This window comes from Eubalaena glacialis, chromosome 1, assembly GCF_028564815.1.
Source record: "Eubalaena glacialis isolate mEubGla1 chromosome 1, mEubGla1.1.hap2.+ XY, whole genome shotgun sequence".
NCBI lineage: Eukaryota > Metazoa > Chordata > Mammalia > Artiodactyla > Balaenidae > Eubalaena > Eubalaena glacialis.
In genome coordinates, this window is record NC_083716.1 from 92,296,198 (window position 1) to 92,310,872 (window position 14,675).

A 14,675-nucleotide genomic window follows, 5' to 3' on the forward strand; every position below is an offset into this window, starting at 1 on the left:
ACCAGCGCCCAGCCCCGGCGCAGCCACCTATCTGCCGGTGTGTCTCTCCACAGCTCCCTCCGGAAAAAGCCCCCCCTCCGCCGTTTCGCCACGGCCGGGGGCGGGAGCGGGGGCGGGGGCCGGGGCCGGTGCTCCGGGCCGGCCGGCCACAAGGCGCCGGGTCCTGTGCTCGGCGGGTGGCGTGGGGGCAAGGGTGGCCTTGCTGGGGCTAAGGGGCCGTGCCGACTCAATGGTGGCTCCCAGTGGGTTAAGGGCCGACTGCCGTCGGGCAGGAGGGCCGGCCCGGGCTGCGGCTGGGCTGCGCCTAGCGCCGCGTGGGCGGGCAGAGGGGAGGCCCAAGGGACCGCGGGCCCCGGGCCCTGAAGCCTCCGGGGCCACGTCCCTGTGAGCGACGTGCGGGATCTGGGGCGGGGCGCCAAGCGCCGAACGGTTTGGTGGGTCCCGCCCGCCCTGGGCTGGGAGGTCGCCGAACCCTCCGCCACCCCCCTGGTACCCGAGGCCGCCGTTGCCCTGCCTGGGCGGGCGGCGGGGCCCTGCCGGGGCGGGCTGGCCGCCGGGCTGGCGGGGAGGCGCAAGCGCCAGCGAAGCTGGGCCTCAAGAGGCACTCCGCGGGCCCCTCTTAACGTCTACGGCCATACCACCCTGAACGCGCCCGATCTCGTCTGATCTCGGAAGCTAAGCAGGGTCGGGCCTGGTTAGTACTTGGATGGGAGACCGCCTGGGAATACCGGGTGCTGTAGGCTTTTTGCCTCCCGCTCCACCTTCTCCTTTAGTCGCCCGCGGCCTAGGCCGAGGCCGAGGCCGAGGCCGCTGCCTCCGCCCCCGCCCCCGCCCCCGCCGGGCAGCGCTGCAGGCCCCACCTCCTCCGGCCCCTCCCACCACAGCGCGCCAGAGGGGGCGCTCCGCGCCGGCCTGGCCGGCCAGGCGGCCAGAAGGCGGCCCTGGAAGGCAGCCGCCACCCCAGCCGCTCCCGTGGTGGCTGGCCCGGACCCAGACTCCGCCGCAGGCCGGGGTGCCATCCGTGCGGCCCACGAAGCCCTCGACCTGCACTTGGCCGCCCCCACCGGAGCCCAGCCGCGCCGCAGCCCCCTGTCTGCCCGTGTGTCTCTCCACAGCTCCCTCCGGAAAAAGCCCACCCTTTGCCACTTCGCCACGGCCGAGAGTGGGAGCGGGGTCGTGGGCTGGGACCGGTTCGCTGGGCTGGCTAGACACCAGGCGCCAGGAACTTTGCTCGGCAGTTGGCGTGGGGGCAAGGGTGGCGTTGCTGTGTCTAAGGGGCCGTGCCGGCTCAATGGTGGCTCCCAGTGGCTTCGGGCCAACTGCCGTTGGGCAGGCGGGCCGGCCAGGCCGTGGCTGGGCTGCGCCTAGCACTGTGTGGATTGACAGGGTGGGGAATGCACAAGGGACCGAGGGCCACAGGCCCTTAAGCCTCCGGGGCCAAGTCCTGTGAGCGTTGAGCGGCTCTGGGGCGGAGGGCCAAGCGCCTACAGGCCTGGAGGGTCCCGCCTGACCTGAGCTGCGAAGTCGCCCACAACTCCACCACCCCCGGGCCCTCGAGGCCTCCTGTCGCTTGCCTGGGCGGACGGCAGGGCCGCGCCGGAGAGGGTTGGCTGCCGGGCTGGCGGTAAGTCGCCAGCACCAGCGAAGCTAAGCCTCAAGAGGCACACCGTGGCCCCCGCTGCATTCTACGGCCACACCTCCCTGAACGCACCACACCTCGTCTGATCTCGGAAGCTAATCAGGGTCTGGCCTGTTTCGTACCTGGATGGGAGACCACATGGGAATACCGAGTGCTGTAGGCTTTTTTGCCTCCCGCTCCGCCTTGACATTTAGTGGCCCGCGGCCGAGGCCGCCTCCGCCCCCGCTGAGCACCGCTGCAGGCCTCACCTCCTCACGTCCCTCCCAACACAGCGCGCCGGAGGGATCGCTCCCCACCGAGCTGGCTGGACATGCGGCCAGAATGCGGCCCTGGAAGGCAGCCGCCACCCCAGCCGCTCCCGTGGTGGCTGGCCCGGACCCAGACTCCGCCGCAGGCCGGGGTGCCGTCCGTGCGGCCCACGAAGCCCTCGACCTGCACTTGGCCGCCCCCACCGGAGCCCAGCCGCGCCGCAGCCCCCTGTCTGCCCGTGTGTCTCTCCACAGCTCCCTCCGGAAAAAGCCCACCCTTTGCCACTTCGCCACGGCCGAGAGTGGGAGCGGGGTCGTGGGCTGGGACCGGTTCGCTGGGCTGGCTAGACACCAGGCGCCGGGAACTTTGCTCGGCAGTTGGCGTGGGGGCAAGGGTGGCGTTGCTGTGTCTAAGGGGCCGTGCCGGCTCAATGGTGGCTCCCAGTGGCTTCGGGCCAACTGCCGTTGGGCAGGCGGGCCGGCCAGGCCGTGGCTGGGCTGCGCCTAGCACTGTGTGGATTGACAGGGTGGGGAATGCACAAGGGACCGAGGGCCACAGGCCCTTAAGCCTCCAGGGCCAAGTCCTGTGAGCGTTGAGCGGCTCTGGGGCGGAGGGCCAAGCGCCTACAGGCCTGGAGGGTCCCGCCTGACCTGAGCTGCGAAGTCGCCCACAACTCCACCACCCCCGGGCCCTCGAGGCCTCCTGTCGCTTGCCTGGGTAGACGGCAGGGCCGCGCCGGAGAGGGTTGGCTGCCGGGCTGGCGGTAAGTCGCCAGCACCAGCGAAGCTAAGCCTCAAGAGGCACACCGTGGCCCCCGCTGCATTCTACGGCCACACCTCCCTGAACGCACCACACCTCGTCTGATCTCGGAAGCTAATCAGGGTCTGGCCTGTTTCGTACCTGGATGGGAGACCACATGGGAATACCGAGTGCTGTAGGCTTTTTTGCCTCCCGCTCCACCTTGACATTTAGTGGCCCGCGGCCGAGGCCGCCTCCGCCCCCGCTGAGCACCGCTGCAGGCCTCACCTCCTCACGTCCCTCCCAACACAGCGCGCCGGAGGGATCGCTCCCCGCCGAGCTGGCTGGACATGCGGCCAGAATGCGGCCCTGGAAGGCAGCCGCCACCCCAGCCGCTCCCGTGGTGGCTGGCCCGGACCCAGACTCCGCCGCAGGCCGGGGTGCCGTCCGTGCGGCCCGCGAGGCCCTCGACCTGCACTTGGCCGCCCCCACCGGAGCCCAGCCGCGCCGCAGCCCCCTGTCTGCCCGTGTGTCTCTCCACAGCTCCCTCCGGAAAAAGCCCCCCCTCCGCCGTTTCGCCACGGCCGGGGGCGGGAGCGGGGGCGGGGGCCGGGGCCGCTTCTCCGGGCCTGCCGGCCACCAGGGCCGGGGTCCTGTGCTCGGCGGGCGGCGTGGGGGCAAGGGGGGGCCTTGCTGGGGCTAAGGGGCCGTGCCCACTCCATGGTGGCTCCCAGTGGCTTCGGGCCAGCTGCTGCCCGGCCGGAGGGCCGGCCCGGCCGTGGCCGGGCTGCGCCTAACTCCGCGTGGGCGGGCAGGGGGGGATGCCCAAGGGACCGCGGCCGCCGGGCCCTGAAGCCTCCGGGGCCGCGTCCCTGTGAGCGTCGAGCGGGATCTGCGGCGGGGCGCCAAGCGCCGACGGGCCTGGAGCGTCCCGCCCGCCCTGGGCTGCGAGGTGGCCCACCACTCCTCCACCCCCGGGTCCCCGAGGCCTCCTGTCGCCTGCCTGGGCGGGCGGCAGGGCCCTGCCGGAGAGGGCTGGCCGCCGGCATGGCGGTAAGGCGCAGGCGCCAGCGAAGCTGGGCCTCAAGAGGCACCGCGCGGGCCCCTCCTGCGTCTACGGCCATACCACCCTGAACGCGCCCGATCTCGTCTGATCTCGGAAGCTAAGCAGGGTCGGGCCTGGTTAGTACTTGGATGGGAGACCGCCTGGGAATACCGGGTGCTGTAGGCTTTTTGCCTCCCGCTCCGCCTTCTCCTTTAGTCGCCCGCCGCCTCCGCCCCCGCCCCCGCCCCCGCCCCCGCCGGGCACCGCTGCAGGCCCCACCTCCTCCGGCCCCTCCCACCACAGCGCGCCAGAGGGGGCGCTCTCCGCCTGCCTGGCCGGCCAGGCGGCCAGAAGGCGGCCCTGGAAGGCAGCCGCATCCCAGCCGCTCCCGGGGTGGCTGGCCTGAACCCAGACTCCGCCTCAGGCCCGGGTGCCGGCCGTGCGGCCCGCGAGCCCCTTGACCTGCACCTGGCCGCCCCCACCAGCGCCCAGCCCCGGCGCAGCCACCTATCTGCCGGTGTGTCTCTCCACAGCTCCCTCCAGAAAAAGCCCCCCTCCGCCGTTTCGCCACGGCCGGGGGCGGGAGCGGGTGCGGGGGCCGGGGCCGGTGCTCCGGGCCGGCCGGCCACAAGGCGCCGGGTCCTGTGCTCGGCGGGTGGCGTGGGGGCAAGGGTGGCCTTGCTGGGGCTAAGGGGCCGTGCCGACTCAATGGTGGCTCCCAGTGGGTTAAGGGCCGACTGCCGTCGGGCAGGAGGGCCGGCCCGGGCTGCGGCTGGGCTGCGCCTAGCGCCGCGTGGGCGGGCAGAGGGGAGGCCCAAGGGACCGCGGGCCCCGGGCCCTGAAGCCTCCGGGGCCACGTCCCTGTGAGCGACGTGCGGGATCTGGGGCGGGGCGCCAAGCGCCGAACGGTTTGGTGGGTCCCGCCCGCCCTGGGCTGGGAGGTCGCCGAACCCTCCGCCACCCCCCTGGTACCCGAGGCCGCCGTTGCCCTGCCTGGGCGGGCGGCGGGGCCCTGCCGGGGCGGGCTGGCCGCCGGGCTGGCGGGGAGGCGCAAGCGCCAGCGAAGCTGGGCCTCAAGAGGCACTCCGCGGGCCCCTCTTAACGTCTACGGCCATACCACCCTGAACGCGCCCGATCTCGTCTGATCTCGGAAGCTAAGCAGGGTCGGGCCTGGTTAGTACTTGGATGGGAGACCGCCTGGGAATACCGGGTGCTGTAGGCTTTTTGCCTCCCGCTCCGCCTTCTCCTTTAGTCGCCCGCGGCCTAGGCCGAGGCCGAGGCCAAGGCCGAGGCCGCTGCCTCCGCCCCCGCCCCCGCCCCCGCCGGGCAGCGCTGCAGGCCCCACCTCCTCCGGCCCCTCCCACCACAGCGCGCCAGAGGGGGCGCTCCGCGCCGGCCTGGCCGGCCAGGCGGCCAGAAGGCGGCCCTGGAAGGCAGCCGCCACCCCAGCCGCTCCCGTGGTGGCTGGCCCGGACCCAGACTCCGCCGCAGGCCGGGGTGCCGTCCGTGCGGCCCACGAAGCCCTCGACCTGCACTTGGCCGCCCCCACCGGAGCCCAGCCGCGCCGCAGCCCCCTGTCTGCCCGTGTGTCTCTCCACAGCTCCCTCCGGAAAAAGCCCACCCTTTGCCACTTCGCCACGGCCGAGAGTGGGAGCGGGGTCGTGGGCTGGGACCGGTTCGCTGGGCTGGCTAGACACCAGGCGCCGGGAACTTTGCTCGGCAGTTGGCGTGGGGGCAAGGGTGGCGTTGCTGTGTCTAAGGGGCCGTGCCGGCTCAATGGTGGCTCCCAGTGGCTTCGGGCCAACTGCCGTTGGGCAGGCGGGCCGGCCAGGCCGTGGCTGGGCTGCGCCTAGCACTGTGTGGATTGACAGGGTGGGGAATGCACAAGGGACCGAGGGCCACAGGCCCTTAAGCCTCCGGGGCCAAGTCCTGTGAGCGTTGAGCGGCTCTGGGGCGGAGGGCCAAGCGCCTACAGGCCTGGAGGGTCCCGCCTGACCTGAGCTGCGAAGTCGCCCACAACTCCACCACCCCCGGGCCCTCGAGGCCTCCTGTCGCTTGCCTGGGCGGACGGCAGGGCCGCGCCGGAGAGGGTTGGCTGCCGGGCTGGCGGTAAGTCGCCAGCACCAGCGAAGCTAAGCCTCAAGAGGCACACCGTGGCCCCCGCTGCATTCTACGGCCACACCTCCCTGAACGCACCACACCTCGTCTGATCTCGGAAGCTAATCAGGGTCTGGCCTGTTTCGTACCTGGATGGGAGACCACATGGGAATACCGAGTGCTGTAGGCTTTTTTGCCTCCCGCTCCGCCTTGACATTTAGTGGCCCGCGGCCGAGGCCGCCTCCGCCCCCGCTGAGCACCGCTGCAGGCCTCACCTCCTCACGTCCCTCCCAACACAGCGCGCCGGAGGGATCGCTCCCCGCCGAGCTGGCTGGACATGCGGCCAGAATGCGGCCCTGGAAGGCAGCCGCCACCCCAGCCGCTCCCGTGGTGGCTGGCCCGGACCCAGACTCCGCCGCAGGCCGGGGTGCCGTCCGTGCGGCCCGCGAGGCCCTCGACCTGCACTTGGCCGCCCCCACCGGAGCCCAGCCGCGCCGCAGCCCCCTGTCTGCCCGTGTGTCTCTCCACAGCTCCCTCCGGAAAAAGCCCCCCCTCCGCCGTTTCGCCACGGCCGGGGGCGGGAGCGGGGGCGGGGGCCGGGGCCACTTCTCCGGGCCTGCCGGCCACCAGGGCCGGGGTCCTGTGCTCGGCGGGCGGCGTGGGGGCAAGGGGGGGCCTTGCTGGGGCTAAGGGGCCGTGCCCACTCCATGGTGGCTCCCAGTGGCTTCGGGCCAGCTGCTGCCCGGCCGGAGGGCCGGCCCGGCCGTGGCCGGGCTGCGCCTAACTCCGCGTGGGCGGGCAGGGGGGGATGCCCAAGGGACCGCGGCCGCCGGGCCCTGAAGCCTCCGGGGCCGCGTCCCTGTGAGCGTCGAGCGGGATCTGCGGCGGGGCGCCAAGCGCCGACGGGCCTGGAGCGTCCCGCCCGCCCTGGGCTGCGAGGTGGCCCACCACTCCGCCACCCCCGGGTCCCCGAGGCCTCCTGTCGCCTGCCTGGGCGGGCGGCAGGGCCCTGCCGGAGAGGGCTGGCCGCCGGCATGGCGGTAAGGCGCAGGCGCCAGCGAAGCTGGGCCTCAAGAGGCACCGCGCGGGCCCCTCCTGCGTCTACGGCCATACCACCCTGAACGCGCCCGATCTCGTCTGATCTCGGAAGCTAAGCAGGGTCGGGCCTGGTTAGTACTTGGATGGGAGACCGCCTGGGAATACCGGGTGCTGTAGGCTTTTTGCCTCCCGCTCCGCCTTCTCCTTTAGTCGCCCGCCGCCTCCGCCCCCGCCCCCGCCCCCGCCCCCGCCGGGCACCGCTGCAGGCCCCACCTCCTCCGGCCCCTCCCACCACAGCGCGCCAGAGGGGGCGCTCTCCGCCTGCCTGGCCGGCCAGGCGGCCAGAAGGCGGCCCTGGAAGGCAGCCGCATCCCAGCCGCTCCCGGGGTGGCTGGCCTGAACCCAGACTCCGCCTCAGGCCCGGGTGCCGGCCGTGCGGCCCGCGAGCCCCTTGACCTGCACCTGGCCGCCCCCACCAGCGCCCAGCCCCGGCGCAGCCACCTATCTGCCGGTGTGTCTCTCCACAGCTCCCTCCGGAAAAAGCCCCCCCTCCGCCGTTTCGCCACGGCCGGGGGCGGGAGCGGGGGCGGGGGCCGGGGCCGGTGCTCCGGGCCGGCCGGCCACAAGGCGCCGGGTCCTGTGCTCGGCGGGTGGCGTGGGGGCAAGGGTGGCCTTGCTGGGGCTAAGGGGCCGTGCCGACTCAATGGTGGCTCCCAGTGGGTTAAGGGCCGACTGCCGTCGGGCAGGAGGGCCGGCCCGGGCTGCGGCTGGGCTGCGCCTAGCGCCGCGTGGGCGGGCAGAGGGGAGGCCCAAGGGACCGCGGGCCCCGGGCCCTGAAGCCTCCGGGGCCACGTCCCTGTGAGCGACGTGCGGGATCTGGGGCGGGGCGCCAAGCGCCGAACGGTTTGGTGGGTCCCGCCCGCCCTGGGCTGGGAGGTCGCCGAACCCTCCGCCACCCCCCTGGTACCCGAGGCCGCCGTTGCCCTGCCTGGGCGGGCGGCGGGGCCCTGCCGGGGCGGGCTGGCCGCCGGGCTGGCGGGGAGGCGCAAGCGCCAGCGAAGCTGGGCCTCAAGAGGCACTCCGCGGGCCCCTTTTAACGTCTACGGCCATACCACCCTGAACGCGCCCGATCTCGTCTGATCTCGGAAGCTAAGCAGGGTCGGGCCTGGTTAGTACTTGGATGGGAGACCGCCTGGGAATACCGGGTGCTGTAGGCTTTTTGCCTCCCGCTCCGCCTTCTCCTTTAGTCGCCCGCGGCCTAGGCCGAGGCCGAGGCCAAGGCCGAGGCCGCTGCCTCCGCCCCCGCCCCCGCCCCCGCCGGGCAGCGCTGCAGGCCCCACCTCCTCCGGCCCCTCCCACCACAGCGCGCCAGAGGGGGCGCTCCGCGCCGGCCTGGCCGGCCAGGCGGCCAGAAGGCGGCCCTGGAAGGCAGCCGCCACCCCAGCCGCTCCCGTGGTGGCTGGCCCGGACCCAGACTCCGCCGCAGGCCGGGGTGCCGTCCGTGCGGCCCACGAAGCCCTCGACCTGCACTTGGCCGCCCCCACCGGAGCCCAGCCGCGCCGCAGCCCCCTGTCTGCCCGTGTGTCTCTCCACAGCTCCCTCCGGAAAAAGCCCACCCTTTGCCACTTCGCCACGGCCGAGAGTGGGAGCGGGGTCGTGGGCTGGGACCGGTTCGCTGGGCTGGCTAGACACCAGGCGCCGGGAACTTTGCTCGGCAGTTGGCGTGGGGGCAAGGGTGGCGTTGCTGTGTCTAAGGGGCCGTGCCGGCTCAATGGTGGCTCCCAGTGGCTTCGGGCCAACTGCCGTTGGGCAGGCGGGCCGGCCAGGCCGTGGCTGGGCTGCGCCTAGCACTGTGTGGATTGACAGGGTGGGGAATGCACAAGGGACCGAGGGCCACAGGCCCTTAAGCCTCCGGGGCCAAGTCCTGTGAGCGTTGAGCGGCTCTGGGGCGGAGGGCCAAGCGCCTACAGGCCTGGAGGGTCCCGCCTGACCTGAGCTGCGAAGTCGCCCACAACTCCACCACCCCCGGGCCCTCGAGGCCTCCTGTCGCTTGCCTGGGCGGACGGCAGGGCCGCGCTGGAGAGGGTTGGCTGCCGGGCTGGCGGTAAGTCGCCAGCACCAGCGAAGCTAAGCCTCAAGAGGCACACCGTGGCCCCCGCTGCATTCTACGGCCACACCTCCCTGAACGCACCACACCTCGTCTGATCTCGGAAGCTAATCAGGGTCTGGCCTGTTTCGTACCTGGATGGGAGACCACATGGGAATACCGAGTGCTGTAGGCTTTTTTGCCTCCCGCTCCGCCTTGACATTTAGTGGCCCGCGGCCGAGGCCGCCTCCGCCCCCGCTGAGCACCGCTGCAGGCCTCACCTCCTCACGTCCCTCCCAACACAGCGCGCCGGAGGGATCGCTCCCCGCCGAGCTGGCTGGACATGCGGCCAGAATGCGGCCCTGGAAGGCAGCCGCCACCCCAGCCGCTCCCGTTGTGGCTGGCCCGGACCCAGACTCCGCCGCAGGCCGGGGTGCCGTCCGTGCGGCCCGCGAGGCCCTCGACCTGCACTTGGCCGCCCCCACCGGAGCCCAGCCGCGCCGCAGCCCCCTGTCTGCCCGTGTGTCTCTCCACAGCTCCCTCCGGAAAAAGCCCCCCCTCCGCCGTTTCGCCACGGCCGGGGGCGGGAGCGGGGGCGGGGGCCGGGGCCGCTTCTCCGGGCCTGCCGGCCACCAGGGCCGGGGTCCTGTGCTCGGCGGGCGGCGTGGGGGCAAGGGGGGGCCTTGCTGGGGCTAAGGGGCCGTGCCCACTCCATGGTGGCTCCCAGTGGCTTCGGGCCAGCTGCTGCCCGGCCGGAGGGCCGGCCCGGCCGTGGCCGGGCTGCGCCTAACTCCGCGTGGGCGGGCAGGGGGGGATGCCCAAGGGACCGCGGCCGCCGGGCCCTGAAGCCTCCGGGGCCGCGTCCCTGTGAGCGTCGAGCGGGATCTGCGGCGGGGCGCCAAGCGCCGACGGGCCTGGAGCGTCCCGCCCGCCCTGGGCTGCGAGGTGGCCCACCACTCCGCCACCCCCGGGTCCCCGAGGCCTCCTGTCGCCTGCCTGGGCGGGCGGCAGGGCCCTGCCGGAGAGGGCTGGCCGCCGGCATGGCGGTAAGGCGCAGGCGCCAGCGAAGCTGGGCCTCAAGAGGCACCGCGCGGGCCCCTCCTGCGTCTACGGCCATACCACCCTGAACGCGCCCGATCTCGTCTGATCTCGGAAGCTAAGCAGGGTCGGGCCTGGTTAGTACTTGGATGGGAGACCGCCTGGGAATACCGGGTGCTGTAGGCTTTTTGCCTCCCGCTCCGCCTTCTCCTTTAGTCGCCCGCCGCCTCCGCCCCCGCCCCCGCCCCCGCCCCCGCCGGGCACCGCTGCAGGCCCCACCTCCTCCGGCCCCTCCCACCACAGCGCGCCAGAGGGGGCGCTCTCCGCCTGCCTGGCCGGCCAGGCGGCCAGAAGGCGGCCCTGGAAGGCAGCCGCATCCCAGCCGCTCCCGGGGTGGCTGGCCTGAACCCAGACTCCGCCTCAGGCCCGGGTGCCGGCCGTGCGGCCCGCGAGCCCCTTGACCTGCACCTGGCCGCCCCCACCAGCGCCCAGCCCCGGCGCAGCCACCTATCTGCCGGTGTGTCTCTCCACAGCTCCCTCCGGAAAAAGCCCCCCCTCCGCCGTTTCGCCACGGCCGGGGGCGGGAGCGGGGGCGGGGGCCGGGGCCGGTGCTCCGGGCCGGCCGGCCACAAGGCGCCGGGTCCTGTGCTCGGCGGGTGGCGTGGGGGCAAGGGTGGCCTTGCTGGGGCTAAGGGGCCGTGCCGACTCAATGGTGGCTCCCAGTGGGTTAAGGGCCGACTGCCGTCGGGCAGGAGGGCCGGCCCGGGCTGCGGCTGGGCTGCGCCTAGCGCCGCGTGGGCGGGCAGAGGGGAGGCCCAAGGGACCGCGGGCCCCGGGCCCTGAAGCCTCCGGGGCCACGTCCCTGTGAGCGACGTGCGGGATCTGGGGCGGGGCGCCAAGCGCCGAACGGTTTGGTGGGTCCCGCCCGCCCTGGGCTGGGAGGTCGCCGAACCCTCCGCCACCCCCCTGGTACCCGAGGCCGCCGTTGCCCTGCCTGGGCGGGCGGCGGGGCCCTGCTGGGGCGGGCTGGCCGCCGGGCTGGCGGGGAGGCGCAAGCGCCAGCGAAGCTGGGCCTCAAGAGGCACTCCGCGGGCCCCTCTTAACGTCTACGGCCATACCACCCTGAACGCGCCCGATCTCGTCTGATCTCGGAAGCTAAGCAGGGTCGGGCCTGGTTAGTACTTGGATGGGAGACCGCCTGGGAATACCGGGTGCTGTAGGCTTTTTGCCTCCCGCTCCGCCTTCTCCTTTAGTCGCCCGCGGCCTAGGCCGAGGCCGAGGCCGAGGCCGCTGCCTCCGCCCCCGCCCCCGCCCCCGCCGGGCAGCGCTGCAGGCCCCACCTCCTCCGGCCCCTCCCACCACAGCGCGCCAGAGGGGGCGCTCCGCGCCGGCCTGGCCGGCCAGGCGGCCAGAAGGCGGCCCTGGAAGGCAGCCGCCACCCCAGCCGCTCCCGTGGTGGCTGGCCCGGACCCAGACTCCGCCGCAGGCCGGGGTGCCATCCGTGCGGCCCACGAAGCCCTCGACCTGCACTTGGCCGCCCCCACCGGAGCCCAGCCGCGCCGCAGCCCCCTGTCTGCCCGTGTGTCTCTCCACAGCTCCCTCCGGAAAAAGCCCACCCTTTGCCACTTCGCCACGGCCGAGAGTGGGAGCGGGGTCGTGGGCTGGGACCGGTTCGCTGGGCTGGCTAGACACCAGGCGCCAGGAACTTTGCTCGGCAGTTGGCGTGGGGGCAAGGGTGGCGTTGCTGTGTCTAAGGGGCCGTGCCGGCTCAATGGTGGCTCCCAGTGGCTTCGGGCCAACTGCCGTTGGGCAGGCGGGCCGGCCAGGCCGTGGCTGGGCTGCGCCTAGCACTGTGTGGATTGACAGGGTGGGGAATGCACAAGGGACCGAGGGCCACAGGCCCTTAAGCCTCCGGGGCCAAGTCCTGTGAGCGTTGAGCGGCTCTGGGGCGGAGGGCCAAGCGCCTACAGGCCTGGAGGGTCCCGCCTGACCTGAGCTGCGAAGTCGCCCACAACTCCACCACCCCCGGGCCCTCGAGGCCTCCTGTCGCTTGCCTGGGCGGACGGCAGGGCCGCGCCGGAGAGGGTTGGCTGCCGGGCTGGCGGTAAGTCGCCAGCACCAGCGAAGCTAAGCCTCAAGAGGCACACCGTGGCCCCCGCTGCATTCTACGGCCACACCTCCCTGAACGCACCACACCTCGTCTGATCTCGGAAGCTAATCAGGGTCTGGCCTGTTTCGTACCTGGATGGGAGACCACATGGGAATACCGAGTGCTGTAGGCTTTTTTGCCTCCCGCTCCACCTTGACATTTAGTGGCCCGCGGCCGAGGCCGCCTCCGCCCCCGCTGAGCACCGCTGCAGGCCTCACCTCCTCACGTCCCTCCCAACACAGCGCGCCGGAGGGATCGCTCCCCGCCGAGCTGGCTGGACATGCGGCCAGAATGCGGCCCTGGAAGGCAGCCGCCACCCCAGCCGCTCCCGTGGTGGCTGGCCCGGACCCAGACTCCGCCGCAGGCCGGGGTGCCGTCCGTGCGGCCCGCGAGGCCCTCGACCTGCACTTGGCCGCCCCCACCGGAGCCCAGCCGCGCCGCAGCCCCCTGTCTGCCCGTGTGTCTCTCCACAGCTCCCTCCGGAAAAAGCCCCCCCTCCGCCGTTTCGCCACGGCCGGGGGCGGGAGCGGGGGCGGGGGCCGGGGCCGCTTCTCCGGGCCTGCCGGCCACCAGGGCCGGGGTCCTGTGCTCGGCGGGCGGCGTGGGGGCAAGGGGGGGCCTTGCTGGGGCTAAGGGGCCGTGCCCACTCCATGGTGGCTCCCAGTGGCTTCGGGCCAGCTGCTGCCCGGCCGGAGGGCCGGCCCGGCCGTGGCCGGGCTGCGCCTAACTCCGCGTGGGCGGGCAGGGGGGGATGCCCAAGGGACCGCGGCCGCCGGGCCCTGAAGCCTCCGGGGCCGCGTCCCTGTGAGCGTCGAGCGGGATCTGCGGCGGGGCGCCAAGCGCCGACGGGCCTGGAGCGTCCCGCCCGCCCTGGGCTGCGAGGTGGCCCACCACTCCTCCACCCCCGGGTCCCCGAGGCCTCCTGTCGCCTGCCTGGGCGGGCGGCAGGGCCCTGCCGGAGAGGGCTGGCCGCCGGCATGGCGGTAAGGCGCAGGCGCCAGCGAAGCTGGGCCTCAAGAGGCACCGCGCGGGCCCCTCCTGCGTCTACGGCCATACCACCCTGAACGCGCCCGATCTCGTCTGATCTCGGAAGCTAAGCAGGGTCGGGCCTGGTTAGTACTTGGATGGGAGACCGCCTGGGAATACCGGGTGCTGTAGGCTTTTTGCCTCCCGCTCCGCCTTCTCCTTTAGTCGCCCGCCGCCTCCGCCCCCGCCCCCGCCCCCGCCCCCGCCGGGCACCGCTGCAGGCCCCACCTCCTCCGGCCCCTCCCACCACAGCGCGCCAGAGGGGGCGCTCTCCGCCTGCCTGGCCGGCCAGGCGGCCAGAAGGCGGCCCTGGAAGGCAGCCGCATCCCAGCCGCTCCCGGGGTGGCTGGCCTGAACCCAGACTCCGCCTCAGGCCCGGGTGCCGGCCGTGCGGCCCGCGAGCCCCTTGACCTGCACCTGGCCGCCCCCACCAGCGCCCAGCCCCGGCGCAGCCACCTATCTGCCGGTGTGTCTCTCCACAGCTCCCTCCGGAAAAAGCCCCCCTCCGCCGTTTCGCCACGGCCGGGGGCGGGAGCGGGTGCGGGGGCCGGGGCCGGTGCTCCGGGCCGGCCGGCCACAAGGCGCCGGGTCCTGTGCTCGGCGGGTGGCGTGGGGGCAAGGGTGGCCTTGCTGGGGCTAAGGGGCCGTGCCGACTCAATGGTGGCTCCCAGTGGGTTAAGGGCCGACTGCCGTCGGGCAGGAGGGCCGGCCCGGGCTGCGGCTGGGCTGCGCCTAGCGCCGCGTGGGCGGGCAGAGGGGAGGCCCAAGGGACCGCGGGCCCCGGGCCCTGAAGCCTCCGGGGCCACGTCCCTGTGAGCGACGTGCGGGATCTGGGGCGGGGCGCCAAGCGCCGAACGGTTTGGTGGGTCCCGCCCGCCCTGGGCTGGGAGGTCGCCGAACCCTCCGCCACCCCCCTGGTACCCGAGGCCGCCGTTGCCCTGCCTGGGCGGGCGGCGGGGCCCTGCCGGGGCGGGCTGGCCGCCGGGCTGGCGGGGAGGCGCAAGCGCCAGCGAAGCTGGGCCTCAAGAGGCACTCCGCGGGCCCCTCTTAACGTCTACGGCCATACCACCCTGAACGCGCCCGATCTCGTCTGATCTCGGAAGCTAAGCAGGGTCGGGCCTGGTTAGTACTTGGATGGGAGACCGCCTGGGAATACCGGGTGCTGTAGGCTTTTTGCCTCCCGCTCCGCCTTCTCCTTTAGTCGCCCGCGGCCTAGGCCGAGGCCGAGGCCAAGGCCGAGGCCGCTGCCTCCGCCCCCGCCCCCGCCCCCGCCGGGCAGCGCTGCAGGCCCCACCTCCTCCGGCCCCTCCCACCACAGCGCGCCAGAGGGGGCGCTCCGCGCCGGCCTGGCCGGCCAGGCGGCCAGAAGGCGGCCCTGGAAGGCAGCCGCCACCCCAGCCGCTCCCGTGGTGGCTGGCCCGGACCCAGACTCCGCCGCAGGCCGGGGTGCCGTCCGTGCGGCCCACGAAGCCCTCGACCTGCACTTGGCCGCCCCCACCGGAGCCCAGCCGCGCCGCAGCCCCCTGTCTGCCCGTGTGTCTCTCCACAGCTCCCTCCGGAAAAAGCCCAC

At 73.9% G+C, this 14,675-nt stretch overlaps 9 non-coding genes and 5 pseudogenes across 9 annotated transcripts; all 14 read left to right on the forward strand.

Moving 5' to 3' along the window:
* The first annotated feature begins 624 nt into the window (after nt 1-624).
* Nucleotides 625-743, forward strand: LOC133076766 (5S ribosomal RNA). The gene has a single exon (XR_009697615.1). It is a non-coding gene; the product is annotated as a 5S ribosomal RNA (ribosomal RNA).
* A 940-nt stretch (nt 744-1,683) lies between these two features.
* LOC133075335 (5S ribosomal RNA) lies at nt 1,684-1,802 on the forward strand (annotated as a pseudogene).
* Nucleotides 1,803-2,710: 908 nt separating this feature from the next.
* Nucleotides 2,711-2,829, forward strand: LOC133075339 (5S ribosomal RNA; annotated as a pseudogene).
* A 909-nt stretch (nt 2,830-3,738) lies between these two features.
* LOC133076821 (5S ribosomal RNA) lies at nt 3,739-3,857 on the forward strand. Its single transcript, XR_009697627.1, has one exon. It is a non-coding gene; the product is annotated as a 5S ribosomal RNA (ribosomal RNA).
* Nucleotides 3,858-4,774: 917 nt separating this feature from the next.
* On the forward strand, nt 4,775-4,893 carry LOC133076873 (5S ribosomal RNA). Its single transcript, XR_009697632.1, has one exon. It is a non-coding gene; the product is annotated as a 5S ribosomal RNA (ribosomal RNA).
* A 946-nt stretch (nt 4,894-5,839) lies between these two features.
* Nucleotides 5,840-5,958, forward strand: LOC133075343 (5S ribosomal RNA; annotated as a pseudogene).
* A 909-nt stretch (nt 5,959-6,867) lies between these two features.
* LOC133076909 (5S ribosomal RNA) lies at nt 6,868-6,986 on the forward strand. The gene has a single exon (XR_009697641.1). It is a non-coding gene; the product is annotated as a 5S ribosomal RNA (ribosomal RNA).
* A 918-nt stretch (nt 6,987-7,904) lies between these two features.
* Nucleotides 7,905-8,023, forward strand: LOC133076963 (5S ribosomal RNA). The gene has a single exon (XR_009697652.1). It is a non-coding gene; the product is annotated as a 5S ribosomal RNA (ribosomal RNA).
* A 946-nt stretch (nt 8,024-8,969) lies between these two features.
* LOC133075351 (5S ribosomal RNA) lies at nt 8,970-9,088 on the forward strand (annotated as a pseudogene).
* Nucleotides 9,089-9,997: 909 nt separating this feature from the next.
* Nucleotides 9,998-10,116, forward strand: LOC133077038 (5S ribosomal RNA). The gene has a single exon (XR_009697661.1). It is a non-coding gene; the product is annotated as a 5S ribosomal RNA (ribosomal RNA).
* Nucleotides 10,117-11,034: 918 nt separating this feature from the next.
* On the forward strand, nt 11,035-11,153 carry LOC133077106 (5S ribosomal RNA). The gene has a single exon (XR_009697664.1). It is a non-coding gene; the product is annotated as a 5S ribosomal RNA (ribosomal RNA).
* A 940-nt stretch (nt 11,154-12,093) lies between these two features.
* LOC133075356 (5S ribosomal RNA) lies at nt 12,094-12,212 on the forward strand (annotated as a pseudogene).
* A 909-nt stretch (nt 12,213-13,121) lies between these two features.
* On the forward strand, nt 13,122-13,240 carry LOC133077169 (5S ribosomal RNA). The gene has a single exon (XR_009697674.1). It is a non-coding gene; the product is annotated as a 5S ribosomal RNA (ribosomal RNA).
* Nucleotides 13,241-14,157: 917 nt separating this feature from the next.
* LOC133077223 (5S ribosomal RNA) lies at nt 14,158-14,276 on the forward strand. The gene has a single exon (XR_009697690.1). It is a non-coding gene; the product is annotated as a 5S ribosomal RNA (ribosomal RNA).
* Nucleotides 14,277-14,675: the final 399 nt, after the last annotated feature.